The sequence below is a fragment of the Culicoides brevitarsis genome, chromosome 1 (assembly GCF_036172545.1).
Source record: "Culicoides brevitarsis isolate CSIRO-B50_1 chromosome 1, AGI_CSIRO_Cbre_v1, whole genome shotgun sequence".
Lineage (NCBI taxonomy): Eukaryota > Metazoa > Arthropoda > Insecta > Diptera > Ceratopogonidae > Culicoides > Culicoides brevitarsis.
This window is the reverse complement of record NC_087085.1, coordinates 45649778-45664188: the sequence shown is the minus strand read 5'-3', so window position 1 is coordinate 45664188 and position 14411 is coordinate 45649778. Positions and strand designations below refer to the sequence as shown.

The 14411-nt window shown below is 27.4% G+C and overlaps 1 protein-coding gene across 1 annotated transcript in view; it reads left to right on the top strand.

Annotated features, from left to right (window-relative positions):
• Positions 1–14281: 14281 nt before the first annotated feature.
• The window catches only part of LOC134831990 (2-amino-3-ketobutyrate coenzyme A ligase, mitochondrial), a 63770-nt gene continuing 63640 nt past the window's right edge, over positions 14282–14411 (top strand). The window contains exon 1 of the mRNA XM_063845848.1: positions 14282–14287. The gene's annotated coding sequence lies outside the window, so the exon portion shown is untranslated. The remainder of the gene's footprint in view (positions 14288–14411) is intronic.

The window sequence follows — 14411 nt, the reverse complement described above, 5'->3', positions numbered from 1 at the left end:
AAAGCAATTTTTGTCAAATCTTGCTCTAAATGGATAAAAATTTGTCAGAGGGCTCTAATTTATCATTTTTAATCATTTTGCAACTCAAAACTGCCAAAAAATTGAAACTGAAAAAAAAATTTTTTCCTTTGACATAGTTTTTTTTTGAAAACTAAATCAAGAGCAAAAAAACTATGTCAAAAACTGTGTCAAAGCTTTTTTTTTGTCAAATCTTGCTCCAAATGGATAAAAATTTGTCAGAGGGCTCTAATTTATCATTTTTAATCATTTTGCTCTTTTAAACTGGATAAAAATTTGTCAGAGGGCTCTAATTTATCATTTTTAATCATTTTGCAACTCAAAACTGCCAAAAAATTGAAACTGAAAAAAAATTTTTTCTTTGACATAGTTTTTTTTGAAAAAAATCAAGAGAAAAACTATGTCAAAAACTGTGTCAAAAACTGTGTCAAAGCCATTTTTGTCAAAACTTGCACCAAATGGATAAAAATTTGTCAAGATGCATAAATTATTCGATAAACATTTTAATGCAAAAACAATAAAATCAATCATTCTGACATCAACAAACACGTAACACACACAATTTTACATCATTTCCTCCGTATTGTTCGCGTCGTAACGAGCTCCCAATGTAAATGTGCATTTGAAATGTGCGGAGGAAATGCATTTTCATTCTCAATTTAAATTAATATTCTGCAACAGGTGTTCATCAGCATGTTTTGCTACTCTTGCGCTCGAATGAAAACACAATTAAATTATATCTCGACAAGCAACGATGACGACGTCAGTGTGTGATTTTTACTTATAGATATTTCTTCTTTGGTAAGAGAAAAAAGTTATGAAAAGTAATTCCTTTTGATTTTTATTCTTCAGGGTTTTTTTATCATTATTGCACATCATTTTATCATTTTCAACGGCAACTGATTTTTTTTATCGAAAATTTATAAAACAAGCAATTTAATTTCTTCGCAAGAGTAAATGAATTTACTCGAGGAGTGAAGTAAAAATCAATCGTGTTCGTGCAATGCATTCCAAGGTGCATGTACTTCTTTTTTTTTCTGTGAAGGAGTGAAATTCTTGTGAAATTAAATAAAAATTTTCTTTTAATTAGGTTTTAAAATGAACTTTTCTCGTGTTCGATGCTCTGTGGGAAGAAAATGACAGAATTTGACTCTTCGTGAGGTTAAAATTTTCTTTAAAATTTCTTCAATTTTGACCCAATGCACATTTAAAAACTTTGACCCAATGGAAATTCTTCATTTTTGCCCCATTCGACATTTAGATTGAATTGGCCCAATGAACATTCAAAATTTTTGACCCAAAGTGCATTTAAAAGTTTCGCCCCAGTTGACATTTTGAAATTTCCAAAAATTTTTTTTAAAAGAAAAATTTTTGCAACTCAAAACAACAGTTTCGTTAAAAAAAAGTTTAAAAAAATCAAAAAATTTTTTACCAATTTTCTCGTTACAGGACACACAACATGCAAGCAAAGTGTTACTTATGCCAAAGGTATTTCATGCCTTTTTCCTTTACTCATTAGAAGTCAATTAAAATAAATGAATCTGATAAAGTGAGAAAACATCTACTTACCGTTAATTTATTGAGAATGACACGACATTTGAGCGCACATGTGACCAACGATACTTTCAAGAGTGTTTCTCGATGCCTGTAAGATGAGCAAAAAACACTCGAAATGCAAAGTTTCCTTGAACACTCTCTTTAAAAAAAATAAAGTCCTTGAACAAAGTAAGAAATATATAGTTAAAGGTAGTTTTCTCTCGTCTTAAACGATTTTGAACAAACTTTGTGCAAAATATTTTCCTGGATATCGGATAAAGAGGCAACAAAAAATGGTAAATTGGTAAAAGTTTTCTCAACTTTCCTGTTCAACACTAAATATTTTTATTTATTTATAACACAAGTGCCAAAACATAAAAAGATTAAGAAACCAATAGTACTCGGAACTTCTAATTGCTCTCTTGCTTGCAACTTACCATTTTTGTTTTTCTGCCTTATTTCTCTCCCTCGCATAACTTTAAATTAAAATTTATCGAAAATTTATTCATTTGGCTGGGAGCCCGAAAGTAAAGGGGAAACTAACAGTAAACAATAAAATTTGTATTTTTATTATTTTTTCCTGTTCAATAAGAATTTTTCAATTTTTTTTTTAGTTTCTTGAGTAAGGTCAGTAAGGCACAAATCTTGAATTGTGGAAAACAAGAACATCGGTTTAATAAATAAAATAATTTAATTTATTTCTTAACTTTTAGCTTTGAAATCCATCAAAAATTGGTTGAAAAACTTGAGAAAAAAGTCGATTTTTGCTCCATTGATAAAATCGTACAATTTCTTCAAAAATTGAATTGAAAACTTTAGAATGCATATTTATTCAATTTTAAAATCAAAAATTGGTTGAAAAGAAACCCAAAAATTGGTTGAAAAGTTTAAAGACTTTATTTCTTCAAAAATCAAATGTTTTGTTTTGCCTCGAATTTATTAAAAAAAATTTGAATTTTGCTACATATAATAAAATAGTTTTTTTTTTATTTCTTCAAAAATCGATCAGATATCAATTGAAATCAACTTTAGAATGAATATTTATTAAATTTTAGCTTTGAAACCCATCAAAAATTGACTTGAGAAAAAAAGTACGATTTTTGCTCCTCATATGATAAAATCGTACTTTTTTTATTTCTTCAAAAATCGATCAGATATTTGGGAATCAATTTTTTACTTTTGAATGCATATTTATTCAATTTTATTTTGAAACCCATCAAAAATTGGTTGAAAAGTGACTTGAGAAAAAAGTACGATTTTTGCTCCTCATAATAAAATGAAAAAAGTATTTTTTTTTTTTAAATCGATCAGATATCAATGGGAATCAACTTTAGAATGCATATTTATTCAATTTTAGCTTTGAAACCCATCAAAAATTGGTTGAAAAGTGACTTGAGAAAAAAGTACGATTTTTGCTCCTTATATGATAAAATCGTACTTTTTTTTATTTCTTCAAAAATCGATCAGATATCAATGGGAATCAACTTTAGAATGCATATTTATTCAATTTTAGCTTTGAAACCCATCAAAAATTGGTTGAAAAGTGACTTGAGAAAAAAGTACGATTTTTGCTCCTCATATGATAAAATCGTACTTTTTTTTATTTCTTCAAAAATCGATCAGATATCAATGGGAATCAACTTTAGAATGCATATTTATTCAATTTTAGCTTTGAAACCCATCAAAAATTGGTTGAAAAGTGACTTGAGAAAAAAGTACGATTTTTGCTCCTTATATGATAAAATCGTACTTTTTTTTATTTCTTCAAAAATCGATCAGATATCAATAGGAATCAACTTTAGAATGCATATTTATTCAATTTTAGCTTTGAAACCCATCAAAAATTGGTTGAAAAGTGACTTGAGAAAAAAGTACGATTTTTGCTCCTCATATGATAAAATCGTTGTTTTTTTTTATTTCTTCAAAAATCGATCAGATATGAATGGAAATCATCTTTAGAATGAATATTTATTAAATTTTAGCTTTGAAACCCATCAAAAATTGGTTGAAAAGTGACTTGAGAAAAAAGTACGATTTTTGCTCCTCATATGATAAAATCGTACTTTTTTTTATTTCTTCAAAAATCGATCAGATATCAATGGGAATCAACTTTAGAATGCATATTTATTCAATTTTAGCTTTGAAACCCATCAAAAATTGGTTGAAAAGTGACTTGAGAAAAAAGTACGATTTTTGCTCCTCATATGATAAAATCGTTGTTTTTTTTTATTTCTTCAAAAATCGATCAGATATCAATGGGAATCAACTTTAGAATGCATATTTATTCAATTTTAGCTTTGAAACCCATCAAAAATTGGTTGAAAAGTGACTTGAGAAAAAAGTACGATTTTTGCTCCTCATATGATAAAATCGTACTTTTTTTTATTTCTTCAAAAATCGATCAGATATCAATGGAAATCAACTTTAGAATGCATATTTATTCAATTTTAGCTTTGAAACCCATCAAAAATTGGTTGAAAATTGACTTGAGAAAAAAAGTACGATTTTTGCTCCTTATATGATAAAATCGTACTTTTTTTTATTTCTTCAAAAATCGATCAGATATCAATGGGAATCAACTTTAGAATGCATATTTATTCAATTTTAGCTTTGAAACCCATCAAAAATTGGTTGAAAAGTGACTTGAGAAAAAAGTACGATTTTTGCTCCTCATATGATAAAATCGTACTTTTTTTTATTTCTTCAAAAATCGATCAGATATCAATGGGAATCAACTTTAGAATGCATATTTATTCAATTTTAGCTTTGAAACCCATCAAAAATTGGTTGAAAAGTGACTTGAGAAAAAAAGTACGATTTTTGCTCCTTATATGATAAAATCGTACTTTTTTTTATTTCTTCAAAAATCGATCAGATATCAATGGGAATCAACTTTAGAATGCATATTTATTCAATTTTAGCTTTGAAACCCATCAAAAGTTGGTTAAAACTTGACTTGAAAAATTTCATGACCGTTTTTCTTTTTTTTTTCGAAAAACGGTCATGAAAATTTTTTTTTTATTTCTTCAAAAATCGATCAGATATCAATGGGAATCAACTTTAGAATGCATATTTATTCAATTTTAGCTTTGAAACCCATCAAAAATTGGTTGAAAAGTGACTTGAGAAAAAAGTACGATTTTTGCTCCTCATATGATAAAATCGTACTTTTTTTTTAAAATCTTCAAAAATCAATCAGATATCAATGGGAATCAACTTTAGAATGCATCAATTTATTCAATTTTAGCTTTGAAACCCATCAAAAATTGGTTGAAAAGTGACTTGAGAAAAAAGTACGATTTTTGCTCCTTATATGATAAAATCGTACTTTTTTTTATTTCTTCAAAAATCGATCAGATATCAATGGGAATCAACTTTAGAATGCATATTTATTCAATTTTAGCTTTGAAACCCATCAAAAATTGGTTGAAAAGTGACTTGAGAAAAAAGTACGATTTTTGCTCCTCATATGATAAAATCGTACTTTTTTTTATTTCTTCAAAAATCGATCAGATATCAATGGGAATCAACTTTAGAATGCATATTTATTCAATTTTAGCTTTGAAACCCATCAAAAATTGGTTGAAAAGTGACTTGAGAAAAAAGTACGATTTTTGCTCCTCATATGATAAAATCGTACTTTTTTTTATTTCTTCAAAAATCGATCAGATATCAATGGGAATCAACTTTAGAATGCATATTTATTCAATTTTAGCTTTGAAACCCATCAAAAATTGGTTGAAAAGTGACTTGAGAAAAAAGTACGATTTTTGCTCCTCATATGATAAAATCGTACTTTTTTTTATTTCTTCAAAAATCGATCAGATATCAATGGGAATCAACTTTAGAATGCATATTTATTCAATTTTAGCTTTGAAACCCATCAAAAATTGGTTGAAAAGTGACTTGAGAAAAAAGTACGATTTTTGCTCCTCATATGATAAAATCGTACTTTTTTTTATTTCTTCAAAAATCGATCAGATATCAATGGGAATCAACTTTAGAATGCATATTTATTCAATTTTAGCTTTGAAACCCATCAAAAATTGGTTGAAAAGTGACTTGAGAAAAAAGTACGATTTTTGCTCCTCATATGATAAAATCGTACTTTTTTTTATTTCTTCAAAAATCGATCAGATATCAATGGGAATCAACTTTAGAATGCATATTTATTCAATTTTAGCTTTGAAACCCATCAAAAATTGGTTGAAAAGTGACTTGAGAAAAAAGTACGATTTTTGCTCCTCATATGATAAAATCGTACTTTTTTTTATTTCTTCAAAAATCGATCAGATATCAATGGGAATCAACTTTAGAATGCATATTTATTCAATTTTAGCTTTGAAACCCATCAAAAATTGGTTGAAAAGTGACTTGAGAAAAAAGTACGATTTTTGCTCCTCATATGATAAAATCGTACTTTTTTTTATTTCTTCAAAAATCGATCAGATATCAATGGGAATCAACTTTAGAATGCATATTTATTCAATTTTAGCTTTGAAACCCATCAAAAATTGGTTGAAAAGTGACTTGAGAAAAAAGTACGATTTTTGCTCCTCATATGATAAAATCGTACTTTTTTTTATTTCTTCAAAAATCGATCAGATATCAATGGGAATCAACTTTAGAATGCATATTTATTCAATTTTAGCTTTGAAACCCATCAAAAATTGGTTGAAAAGTGACTTGAGAAAAAAGTACGATTTTTGCTCCTCATATGATAAAATCGTACTTTTTTTTATTTCTTCAAAAATCGATCAGATATCAATGGGAATCAACTTTAGAATGCATATTTATTCAATTTTAGCTTTGAAACCCATCAAAAATTGGTTGAAAAGTGACTTGAGAAAAAAGTACGATTTTTGCTCCTCATATGATAAAATCGTACTTTTTTTTATTTCTTCAAAAATCGATCAGATATCAATGGGAATCAACTTTAGAATGCATATTTATTCAATTTTAGCTTTGAAACCCATCAAAAATTGGTTGAAAAGTGACTTGAGAAAAAAGTACGATTTTTGCTCCTCATATGATAAAATCGTACTTTTTTTTATTTCTTCAAAAATCGATCAGATATCAATGGGAATCAACTTTAGAATGCATATTTATTCAATTTTAGCTTTGAAACCCATCAAAAATTGGTTGAAAAGTGACTTGAGAAAAAAGTACGATTTTTGCTCCTCATATGATAAAATCGTACTTTTTTTTATTTCTTCAAAAATCGATCAGATATCAATGGGAATCAACTTTAGAATGCATATTTATTCAATTTTAGCTTTGAAACCCATCAAAAATTGGTTGAAAAGTGACTTGAGAAAAAAGTACGATTTTTGCTCCTCATATGATAAAATCGTACTTTTTTTTATTTCTTCAAAAATCGATCAGATATCAATGGGAATCAACTTTAGAATGCATATTTATTCAATTTTAGCTTTGAAATCCATCAAAAATTGGTTGAAAAGTGACTTGAGAAAAAAGTACGATTTTTGCTCCTTATATGATAAAATCGTACTTTTTTTTATTTCTTCAAAAATCGATCAGATATCAATGGGAATCAACTTTAGAATGCATATTTATTCAATTTTAGCTTTGAAACCCATCAAAAATTGGTTGAAAAGTGACTTGAGAAAAAAGTACGATTTTTGCTCCTCATATGATAAAATCGTACTTTTTTTTATTTCTTCAAAAATCGATCAGATATCAATGGGAATCAACTTTAGAATGCATATTTATTCAATTTTAGCTTTGAAACCCATCAAAAATTGGTTGAAAAGTGACTTGAGAAAAAAGTACGATTTTTGCTCCTTATATGATAAAATCGTACTTTTTTTTATTTCTTCAAAAATCGATCAGATATCAATGGGAATCAACTTTAGAATGCATATTTATTCAATTTTAGCTTTGAAACCCATCAAAAATTGGTTGAAAAGTGACTTGAGAAAAAAGTACGATTTTTGCTCCTTATATGATAAAATCGTACTTTTTTTTATTTCTTCAAAAATTGATCAGATATCAATGGGAATCAACTTTAGAATGCATATTTATTCAATTTTAGCTTTGAAACCCATCAAAAATTGGTTGAAAAGTGACTTGAGAAAAAAGTACGATTTTTGCTCCTTATATGATAAAATCGTACTTTTTTTTATTTCTTCAAAAATCGATCAGATATCAATGGGAATCAACTTTAGAATGCATATTTATTCAATTTTAGCTTTGAAACCCATCAAAAATTGGTTGAAAAGTGACTTGAGAAAAAAGTACGATTTTTGCTCCTTATATGATAAAATCGTACTTTTTTTTATTTCTTCAAAAATCGATCAGATATCAATGGGAATCAACTTTAGAATGCATATTTATTCAATTTTAGCTTTGAAACCCATCAAAAATTGGTTGAAAAGTGACTTGAGAAAAAAAGTACGATTTTTGCTCCTTATATGATAAAATCGTACTTTTTTTTATTTCTTCAAAAATCGATCAGATATCAATGGGAATCAACTTTAGAATGCATATTTATTCAATTTTAGCTTTGAAACCCATCAAAAATTGGTTGAAAAGTGACTTGAGAAAAAAGTACGATTTTTGCTCCTTATATGATAAAATCGTACTTTTTTTTATTTCTTCAAAAATCGATCAGATATCAATGGGAATCAACTTTAGAATGCATATTTATTCAATTTTAGCTTTGAAACCCATCAAAAATTGGTTGAAAAGTGACTTGAGAAAAAAGTACGATTTTTGCTCCTCATATGATAAAATCGTACTTTTTTTTATTTCTTCAAAAATCGATCAGATATCAATGGGAATCAACTTTAGAATGCATATTTATTCAATTTTAGCTTTGAAACCCATCAAAAATTGGTTGAAAAGTGACTTGAGAAAAAAGTACGATTTTTGCTCCTCATATGATAAAATCGTACTTTTTTTTATTTCTTCAAAAATCGATCAGATATCAATGGGAATCAACTTTAGAATGCATATTTATTCAATTTTAGCTTTGAAACCCATCAAAAATTGGTTGAAAAGTGACTTGAGAAAAAAGTACGATTTTTGCTCCTCATATGATAAAATCGTACTTTTTTTTATTTCTTCAAAAATCGATCAGATATCAATGGGAATCAACTTTAGAATGCATATTTATTCAATTTTAGCTTTGAAACCCATCAAAAATTGGTTGAAAAGTGACTTGAGAAAAAAGTACGATTTTTGCTCCTCATATGATAAAATCGTACTTTTTTTTATTTCTTCAAAAATCGATCAGATATCAATGGGAATCAACTTTAGAATGCATATTTATTCAATTTTAGCTTTGAAACCCATCAAAAATTGGTTGAAAAGTGACTTGAGAAAAAAGTACGATTTTTGCTCCTCATATGATAAAATCGTACTTTTTTTTATTTCTTCAAAAATCGATCAGATATCAATGGGAATCAACTTTAGAATGCATATTTATTCAATTTTAGCTTTGAAACCCATCAAAAGTTGGTTGAAAAGTGACTTGAGAAAAAGTACGATTTTTGCTCCTCATATGATAAAATCGTACTTTTTTTTATTTCTTCAAAAATCGATCAGATATCAATGGGAATCAACTTTAGAATGCATATTTATTCAATTTTAGCTTTGAAACCCATCAAAAATTGGTTGAAAAGTGACTTGAGAAAAAAGTACGATTTTTGCTCCTTATATGATAAAATCGTACTTTTTTTTATTTCTTCAAAAATCGATCAGATATCAATGGGAATCAACTTTAGAATGCATATTTATTCAATTTTAGCTTTGAAACCCATCAAAAATTGGTTGAAAAGTGACTTGAGAAAAAAGTACGATTTTTGCTCCTCATATGATAAAATCGTACTTTTTTTTATTTCTTCAAAAATCGATCAGATATCAATGGGAATCAACTTTAGAATGCATATTTATTCAATTTTAGCTTTGAAATCCATCAAAAGTTGGTTGAAAATTGACTTGACAAAAAAAGTACGATTTTTGCTCCTCATATGATAAAATCGTACTTTTTTTTATTTCTTCAAAAATCGATCAGATATCAATGGGAATCAACTTTAGAATGCATATTTATTCAATTTTAGCTTTGAAACCCATCAAAAATTGGTTGAAAAGTGACTTGAGAAAAAAGTACGATTTTTGCTCCTTATATGATAAAATCGTACTTTTTTTTATTTCTTCAAAAATCGATCAGATATCAATGGGAATCAACTTTAGAATGCATATTTATTCAATTTTAGCTTTGAAACCCATCAAAAATTGGTTGAAAAGTGACTTGAGAAAAAAGTACGATTTTTGCTCCTTATATGATAAAATCGTACTTTTTTTTATTTCTTCAAAAATCGATCAGATATGCATGGAAATTATCTTTAGAATGCATAATTATTAAATTTTAGCTTTGAAATTCACCAAAAGTTGATTGAAACTTGACTTAAAAAATCTCGATTAAACTCGATTTGTATGTGTGAGGATCCTGAAGGTCTGAAAAAAAAATACGGAAAAAAACTACGAAATTTCAAACATTTTTTAATTGAAAATGTTTTGGAATGACAAAATGAATCATGTTAATTTTTTTTAAAGATTAAAAATCCGGATCTTCAATTTTTTTATTTTTTTTTTAATAATGGGCGGATATACGAAAAAGCAAATAATTATAAATGAAATAATATTGATATAATTATGCCGGAATTGCAATGTGATTATAGATTATTGCATGAAATGAATTTATTTGCATAAATTGTTCTGTCAGTACGACGATATATTTGTTCTTAATTATTAATTGCAAGTTTGTTATAGGAATATATTCGTACAGATATAAATTTTACAAGAAGGAGAAATTTCCATATATTTGTTTTTATTTTTAATTTAAATAAATTTTAAAGAAATAATTTTAAAATTAAAAATTATTTGAGTTAATTTTTTAATTTTGCAAAAAAAAAACTTTTAAAATAAAATAAAATTTAAATTAAAAAAAAACTTTTAAAATAAAAAAAATTTAAATTAAAAAAAAATTTAACTCTAAAAATAAAAAAAGTTAATTTTTCCGAAAATTTCCTTCCTCAAGTGAAAAATTTTTTCATACAATGCAAAGTCATCATATTATACTATTAGAAAATTGACAATGCGAGACAACGTATCATCTCTTCTACAGTAATAATTGTTACAATGCAAACAAATTTCAAATTAAGAAACGATTAGAAGGATAATTTGATGTTAAATTATACTATTTGACTTGCTCAATTTGAATAAATTTACGCAAAAGGGTGTTTAATGACGCGGAACTTTTTACTTGTTAATATATTCATAAAATAATATGTACCGCAAAGCACTCGTGGAGACGCCTTGTTAAATTTCGCATGAAAAATCATCATTCAAAAAAAAAAAAAAGTTAAAAGCCACTCAACCGATACAATTCACACATTCATTTGTTCTTTTCTGGTTCATCATTTGTTCATTTTTGTTTGTGAAATTTAAAAAAAAATTGTTAACTTTACCCTCAACACAATGTTTGCCCATGCCTATCAGCAAATTATGCATTCAGTAAATTTGTGTGTGAAAAAGGCATAAAATTTTTTTTTTGAGCAACTATACGAGGTTGTAATTTTTTATAGTTTTTCATGTAAAAAGGGATGCGAAACATTTTAATATTTACGCAAAAGAGTACATAATCTTTTTGTTCTTCTGACTTATTGCTCCACAAACGATCTGTTTGTTAAAGTTTTAAAATAAATTTTGTAGTTGCCAAAGGGACGTCATTAATTTAACAACGCACAAAAAACAGCAGCCTTTGAGAACACGTGCAAAAGTAATCTAAAAAATGAGAGAGATGAATTTTATTGCTCAAACAAGTTAAACGTAAGAAGCACACAAGCGGAATTTCAACTGATCAAAGTAATTATTAGTTACTTTATGTGAGTTTTTTATGGTTGAGTGAATGAATTTTATGATTTCATGTACGAAAATTTTAGTTTTTAGCATCAATTTGAAATTTTTTAAGGTATTCAGCAGAAAATTTTTGAATTTGAAAGATATTCAGCAGCTTGTTTTAGATATTCAGCAGCTTGTTTTAGATATTCAGCGCTTGTTTTAGATATTCAGCAGCTTGTTTTAAATATTCAGCAGCTTGTAAGATAAAAATTAAAACCTCAAAAAATATTTTTTTTTACTTTTTTAGATATTCAGCATATCTTTTTTAAATTTTTTTGATATTCAGCAGCATATTTTGGATATTCAGCAGCTTGTAAGATAAAAATTAATAACACAAAAGATAATTTTTTGCATTTTTCGTCATTCAGCAAGCAGTAATTGACACCTGAAGATATTCAGCATGTAACTTTTCACTCTCTAACATATTCAGCAACTCTTTAAAGATTATTTTAAGCCTTCAATGTACATTGTATCATTCTTTAAAATCCTTATGACTCATAAATTTTGTCACTTATCTCATAAAACATTATTATCTCCATTGTCACTCACAAAGCCTACTTTATAATCATAAAAAATAACTCAATTTAAATGGTAATGCTAATGTTTGGTCATCAAAAAGTACTCCAAATATAATAAATTTATTTATTATTTTGAAAAACTCATTATTGCATTATTCCATCGGCAAACAGTGAGAGTGTCATAATGTGAACTATACGGAAAAAATTAACAAAAGTCATTAATTTTATGTGATTTGATTCAAATATTTATTTTAGCTCTCCATTCTGCCATGATAGAAAATTTCATGAGTATCGGTAAATTTGTGTTTTGCATAAACAAACATATCAGGAGCACAATGATGATTGAATATCCATTTCACCTCGTCATTGTATTTCTCGTCGTCATAAACATTGTTGAAAACGGAATAACGACACACAAATTATATCCAAATAACAAAATAATTAAAATTTGCAATATAAATTAACAACTTTATTATAAGTTTATGCAAACATAGCGTACACAGCGAATGAATATATCACGACGATATGATGCATAATTCTGTTTAAATGTCAAATACATGTGCCTCTCTCCCGCTCCCTCGTCTTTGTTGTTATGACAATGTTGATATTTATTTTTGTTTTGTTGCAAATTATGAGACACAACAATACCTTCTCTGATGAATGGGATGCAAGCAAGTTGTTGTTGTGCTGTTTATTTAGTCATTTTATTATAGTTTTGTAGCATATATATTTTGCTCAAATAATGACAAACAACACACAATGCTTGATAAAAGGCTTTTGCACACACAATTTTGTGCAATAATGAAGGGGCATAATGTCTCTTTATCGTTTGTTTTGTGGCTGCTGTGGATTCAAGCTCAAGTGATGTGATGTCATGCAAAAAGGGAATATTCTTGCATTAATCGAGTTATGTAAATGGAAAGTTAGTAAAGTGCAAACTTGAATGATTTTTGAATGCGTTTGACAAAAGAGTGCTTTGAATTATTCACCAAATGAAATAATTCTCAGTTTTCAGGTTGTTGTGTCAAAAGGATTTGTAAGTAATATGTTACTGAAAGGTTTTACTGCTTCAGTTGAAAAGTTGAATAGTTTTGAAAGATATTCAATAACTTTTGATCATTTCATGTAATTAAGCAAAATTTGATATTCTTATTTAATTCAGCAAATTTCGATTGGTTTCATATTCAGCAGCTTTTGATATTCAGAATTTTTTTTTTGATATGATAAGATCAAAACTTAAATAAAAAAATGTAATAATAAAAAATCTAAATATGCTGAATATAAAAAAGATTGAAATTTGCTGAATATAAAAAAAACTAAATTTGCTGAATATATTGGTGCAAGCGTGCAAGGATAAAAATTTGCTGAATACTTACATTTTATCTTTTTTATATTCAGCATATTTCAATATTTTTTTTATTCAGATAATTTCGATCTTTTTTATATTCAGCTAATTTAGATAATCGGAAAGTTTAAAAGCAATGTTAAAAAATTTTTGATATGTATTCAGCAACTTTTGTTTTATTTTTTTTATATTCAGCAACAAGTTCTTAAATAGAAAAAATTTACTTTGCTTAAATTTCTTAACTTTTCATTATGAAATTGTACTTTAACGAACAAAATTTTAAATGAATAACGAGCTTTATCTTTTACAAATTTCAAATAATTTTCTCTCGTCGAGTCAACATTACTGAACATTGCCTTTTCCATTTTCCAATCATCTGTTTCTTCCATATACGGAAAATAACGTCTAATGCACTTTCCATTGGCATACATCCTTTGTCAACTTTTCTCTCTCTTGACCTTCGACAAAAAATTCCATTTTCCTCTCTTGTCGTTTATCCTTTTATCGGGAAAATTACAAAACCCCTCTTCACGGATTTTGCTTAAAATGTCATGCGCGTTTGATTTCCCCGCATTTTCTTCCATTTTCCAACCGATGTAGCCTTTTACAATAATTTTCACTATCATATATTAAGTATAATAATTTCCCGTTCGAGTCTGTTTGCACAAGAAACGAGAAGACTTCAAACACCAGACATGCCGTTCAAATATTTTTGCATGAAAAAGTAACATTAGTAAAGGACCTTTTATGAAAGTTAGTAGCATTTGTGTGTGATGCCATAACGGAGAGAAAAATGTAATAATACGTAACAACAACAGCACTGATGACGATCATATGAATTGTTTGAGTCATCTGCCGACATTCGGAGGTACGTGCGAGTATGAGACGAAAGAAAACAGAAATTGGGTGATATACTGCTCTGATAATAATAATTTCACGAATCGTTTTGTTGTAATAATATGACAAAGGAAGAGTGTCGCACGTTCGCACGAAAGAACAAAAGAATTCAATTTTTGCACGTGTGTCAATTTTTTCTGCGAAAAATGTCGTGTTTATGGTAATTGTCG